The sequence below is a fragment of the Nematolebias whitei genome, chromosome 3, assembly GCF_014905685.2.
Source record: "Nematolebias whitei isolate Nwh7 chromosome 3, NemWhi1, whole genome shotgun sequence".
NCBI lineage: Eukaryota > Metazoa > Chordata > Actinopteri > Cyprinodontiformes > Rivulidae > Nematolebias > Nematolebias whitei.
Window position 1 is genome coordinate 51,346,849 of NC_056500.1, and position 5,926 is coordinate 51,352,774.

General features: G+C 37.6%; 2 protein-coding genes across 2 annotated transcripts in view; one reads left to right on the forward strand and one right to left on the reverse strand.

The window, feature by feature from the left end:
• Nucleotides 1-5,926, reverse strand: part of nipa1 (NIPA magnesium transporter 1) — a 40,593-nt gene that overhangs the window by 15,597 nt on the left and 19,070 nt on the right. The window lies entirely within an intron of this gene.
• tmem45a (transmembrane protein 45a) overlaps nt 1-5,926 on the forward strand; it is a 90,002-nt gene that overhangs the window by 789 nt on the left and 83,287 nt on the right. The window lies entirely within an intron of this gene.

Below are 5,926 nucleotides of genomic sequence, written 5' to 3' on the forward strand. Positions count from 1 at the left end.
ATATATATATATATATATATATATATATAAATCATGTTAAAAATACGAGCGTTGTGTTGGACTGACCTGATTTTGCAGATTATAATATAAAAAGGCTACAATGCTTTATGATTTTTCCGCCAAAATGCTACGTAAATCTGTGACGTTTTGACTAGTCAAAATAATTATTCTAGATATCTTGAACGTCATTCTGACTAGTCAAAATGTGAATTCAAGATATCTTAAATAGAAAAGCCATCTACATGAAAAAATATTCAAGATATCTTGAATTCGTTTTGAGATATTTTAAAAGGAATTTTGACTAGTCATAAGTACAGTTCTAGATATCTTTAATTTAGATTTGCCTAGTCGTTATTTGCTATCAAGATATCTACAATTTAATTTGCACTAGTCAAATTTTTATTTATGATATCTAAAAATACATTTAAGATATCTTGAATAATGATGTAATTTAAGATATCTTTAATTGTAATTATGACTAGTCAGAACTAAAAGCAAGATATCTTGAAAGCAATTAATTACTAGTCAAAATTAGCTTAGAGATATCTAGAACTGTATTTTTGACTAGTCAAAATTCAGTTCTAGATATCTTGAATTGAAGCCTCCATACAACTCAATGGTAAATCTGACGTCATTATGACTAGTCAGAATGTAATTAGAGATATCTTAAATAACTAATATGTCTAGTCATAAATCAGTTTCAGATATCTGGAATGTAAGCGTGGTGAATCTGATTTTATGTTAAAAGGGTTTGCCTTAGTGGTTCATGGTTACCTGTGGTAGGTTGCTAAGCTCTGAAGAGGGGCAAACAGGCACAGAGACCACCTGACACAGTGATGAGCTCAGCTGATCATATCAGTCTGTTTGAACTGAGTCCTCTCCTTCTAATGTTCCCTTTTTGTCTCCGTCATTTCCATCACAAAGCAGATCACAGCCTCACACCTTGTTCTTATTTTGAGCTATCTTATTCTGAGTTCATGTTCACTCCTGCTTTTCCTTCATTACAGTATAGTACAGTTGAAAGAAACTAAAGTCAGACATCCTGATGCATGCTCAATAATCCAGGTAGAAAAATCTAAAAAAAAAGTTAAGTCAGGTCCTCTGGACATTCAAAAAACAAAACAAACAAACACAAAAAAAGGTAGAAACATTTCGTCTTTCATCCGAAATACTTCTTCAGTCTGAGGTGCTGTGTTCAGCTCAGTCTTATAAATAGCACATTCTCATAGTGGATCAACCAGTTTGCTGCTGACAACCAAAACCAGCTGCTCACATGATTAAGGAGGACCATCAACCTAATAGTTTGGTTGACTGACTGTCGCCGCAATTGATGCTCAAGCAGGCGCCCAGCTTTTTCACTGTGTTCACAGTAACTCTATCTAGATTTAGAGATTAATTATTATGCCTGCTGAGTAGACAAAAGTATTAAATTCAGTTTGAAGTAATAAATGTTTTTCATTAAATCCTGTGATGGGGAGTGGCTATATTCTCTGTCTAATTGTAATATCTCATTCATTAACTGTCCTAGATGTACCAAGCCCCCCTTCTTTGTTTTGTTTGTTTGAACAATAAGAAAATATTTGACCCCTCAACTAGGCATTTAATGCCTTCCAGACAGTACAGAGTGGCATTCCTGGTAGGAATGCGCGATATATACGGTATATGGTAGAAACGATAGAAATTTAGCCTACGATAGAGGTCTGTCTTCTACCGGCTAACCGCAGTAATGCCGTGTCTGAAGTAAAATCAGAGTTGCCAGTTTGATCGTTACTTTTTTTTAGTTGAAAACTGTGCATAAGTGGCGTTAAAATCTTTTCTTCGAGAGTTAAGTAGCGAAGCTATAAGCTAGCTACGGCCGGCTTGCCGTAGTGTTGTCGTATTCGGACGCATGCGCAAAACGCTGTGTTCCGTCGAAGTTTTATTTTTCCGTCAAAAGTTAAAGTAAGCGTTGGTCAGCTTTAGAGAAACTTGCTCTCTGATCTGTGAAAAGAACTCTGTGTTGTGTGATTTTACTGCGAGACCCTCTGGTCAAAGCCACAGACTCATTTTGTGTCAACTCTCCATTAAAGCAGAAGGAGGCGCCCTCTAGAGGGTTGGACGATGAAGTGTTTTCAGTGTAAAATGCTGCTCTGTTGCTGTTCATTTCTTAAGTGAGAAGATTGGGAGCTGTTAAGTTAACAACATATTCTTTTGTTTAAAACACATGGCTAAAATTCAAAAAGCGTTCAATACAAAAACAACTGGACTTTATTTGTAACAGAAGATGTTTCTCTCCTCATCTGAGGAGCTTTCTCAATTCAAAGAGCAGAGGGTGAGAGATTCAGGTTATAAGGCTGAGTGAGATAAGACACAGACACATATGTAGATTGGCAATTCACACCTTAACAGTAGGGCCCCCCCAAAAGTCTTTGTTCCTCTAATTCACAGACGAGGCCCCTCTGTTCCCATCAGGTGTGAAAGCCGGCTGGGAATCTGTTTTAAAGTTGCATTATATGTTTTTGAAAGTGGAAATCTGAGGCCTCCTCCTCTGTTCAGAGACGGCTTTTCTCTTTTTACATAAATTGCTTCCTTCACCCCCCTCTCAAACCATCTGTGTTCTCAGTCCAAAATGTGCACATGTTGGTCCTCAAAAGAGTGTCCCTTATCTGTGAGGTGGAGGTGAACAGCTGAATCTTGTCCAGAGGATGTGGCTCTCCTGTGTTGAGCCATGCGTCTGTGAAGAGGCTGTTTAGTTTCTCCAATGTAGAGGTCTGGACAGTCCTTGTTGCACTGGACCACATACACTACACCACTCTGTTTGTGTATGGGTGTTCTGTCCTTAGGGTGGACCAGCCTCTGTCTGAGAGTCCTGCTGGGTTTGAAATGTACTGGGATCTTGTGTTTGTTGAAGGTCCTTCTGAATTTCTCTGATACTCCAGCAACATAAGGGATGACAATGTTTTTCCGTCTGTTGTTCTCCTTTTTCTGTTTATTGGTGTGTTTTGTAGATTTCCTCGCTGACTTGACAAAAGCCCAGTTAGGATATCCACATGTTTGAAGAGCATCTTGGACGTGTTTCTGTTCCTTTTCCTTCCCTTCTGTCTTTGCAGGGACGCATTCGGCCCGATGTTGTAAAGTTCTGATGACAGAGAGTTTGTGTTCCAGTGGATGGTGGGAGTCAAACAGAAGATACTGGTCTGTGTGGGTTGGTTTTCTGTACACTTCAATGTTGAAGGCTGTCCTCTCTCTCCATCTGAACCAAATGAATTAGATTCTTTGAATTAGAGGAACAAAGACTTTTGGGGGGCATCTACTGTTAAGGTGTTTAGGTGTGAATTGCCAATCTACATATGTGTGTGTGTGTGTGTCTTATCTCACTCAGCCTTATAACCTGAATCTCTCACTCTCTGCTCTTTGAATTGAGAAAGCTCCTCGGATGAGGAGCAAAACGTCTTCTGTTACAAATAAAGTCCAGTTGTTTTTGTATTGAACGCTTTTTGAATTCATCATGTCCTGGATGACTGAGAATCTTCACCAGCATATGGCTGCATTTCATATATTTTGCACTGTTTTGCACTACAAACAAGAAGCCTAATTTGTTTATTATTTAAAAACTCTCTGGACCTAGTAGTGGAATTTTTTTCATTCAAAATACAGTATATGATAGCAAAAGGACACCATATGCTTTAAAAAAAATTCCTATTAAGTTTTATACCCAAAACATATCGCTACATATATCGTTATCGCCACCCTTCACAATACATATTGTGATATGAATTTTATGCCATTTCGCACATTCCTAATTCCTGGTATTCGGTTTATTTCAAGGAAAATTTCAATTTCATCCATCCATCCATTATCTTCTGCTTATTCCGAAGTCGGGTCATGGGGGCAGCAGCTTGAGCAGGGAGGCCCAGACATCTCTTTCCACAGCCACCTCTTCCAGCTCTTCTGGGAGGATTCCATGGCGTTCCCAGGCCAACTGAGAGACATATGCCCCTTTTCCACCGTCACAGAGCAGATCAGATCAGTTCGGGTTGGTTCAGATCGGTTCGGGTCTGTTGTGTTTCCATGTACATTTCTGGACCGGCTCTGTAGGCGGGGACTAGAATCCAACTGGTCTTACCACCTGGTGGCGGTAGTGCTCCCTTAAGCTACTTACTAGCCACCACTAAACGTATTAGAAGAAGAACACCCTGAAGGTTTTGTCACACGATGTTGTGGAAGAGACGTCATGCTCTAATGGAGCTGTAACTTATAAACCTGATTCATAATCCTACCTTACTGCCTTCCTGCTGCTTTAAATCCATGTTTTTCATTTTAGTATAGATTTTTACAATAAAGATGTATTAAAAATATCTTCACTTTTATTATTTACAGATATGCACAAGGTTCATGTTAAAATTACAAAACATCACACTGTGCTGTAATCTTTGAAACTGCTTTTACAATAAGACTTGAAAACAATTAGATTAAATTTTGTCCTTAAATTTTAAAGGTTTGTCTTTCATTACATTTAAAAACATAAATTTATTACTTATTAATCTAAAAAAGTTAAGTCTGGTCCTCTGGGCATTCAAAAAACAAAACTAACAAAAAACATTTAGTTTATTTATTATAAACTGTATTGTTTGTTTTGTGAATGTCCAGAGGACCAGACTTAACTTTTTAGATTTTTCTACCTGGATTATTGAGCAGCATCAGGATATTAATTAATAAATAGTCAGTTGGTCTGAAAACACCATGGGGTCCTAGAAGAGCTGAAGAGGAGGCTGTTGATGTCTGTGCCTCCCTGGTGAAGATGCTGCTCCCACAACCCTGAAGCATGATGGATGGATGGATGGATGGATGGATGGATGGATGGATGGATGGATGGATGGATGGACGGACGGACGGACGGACGGACAGAAGGAGGAGACCATCAAACAGCAGGAGTGGTCAGTTCAGGTGAACTCCTGCCTGTTTGCTTCAGATCAGCTGTTCAAATCTCTGCAGGTTCAAATAAAAGGTGCACCAGGACTTTCAGCTGAATCTCTCAGGCCACAGTTGTACGGACGATAAACGATAAATGATAACTGATAAATGATAACTGATAACTGATAAATGATAACTGATAAATGATAACTGATAACTGATAAATGATAACTGATCAATTATAACTGATAACGGTCCTTTCTGAATTTTTGACAGTTTTTGTGTCACTTCATCCTAGAACAAAACATTTATAACATAATAACAGTTGAGCAGATTCTAGTAATCTTTTCTTAGGATCCATTAAAGATCAAATGCAATTGGAAATTCTTCTCAACTTCCAGTATGAATTTAAACAAACACTATATGAACTTATCATTGTAAAATTTGTTTAGGAAATTTAATGTTCAAGGACACCACTTAAGAAAAAATTGTTTAATAGTAAAAGTAAGAAGTGAAAAATGTAGAAAAATAAAAACTACTGCGTCCAACTAATGACTGTGTATCTGTGTGTCCCTTGTCTCACGGGCTTCATCCAGAAGAAGACACAAGTGTTGTTCCTGCTGTGTCCGCTTCAGTTCTTCATGTTCATTCAGTGATGAAATAAGACTTTTCTTTACTGGACTCTTTTCTCTTTCTCTTCACTAGAAAGAAGAAACAGGTGGTTAATTCAAGCTACATACTGTTTTTGAATAAATGCATCAAACAAAGAAAGGTGCAGCTAACAGCTATAATAGATATATTAATAATAATAAACTGATCAAATAAGAAAATGAAAAATAAATTGATTTAAAAATAATGAAAATGATAATAATGGATATATGAATCAGAAAGTATTATACAGATGCAGATATTCTTTGTCATTCGCACCTCATGTGGTCCATGTGGTGGATGATCAAAATTATGTTCACAGGGTCCCAGTTACATCCAACCAGTGGTGGAGAAAGTACTCAAACAATGTACTTAAGTAAAAGTA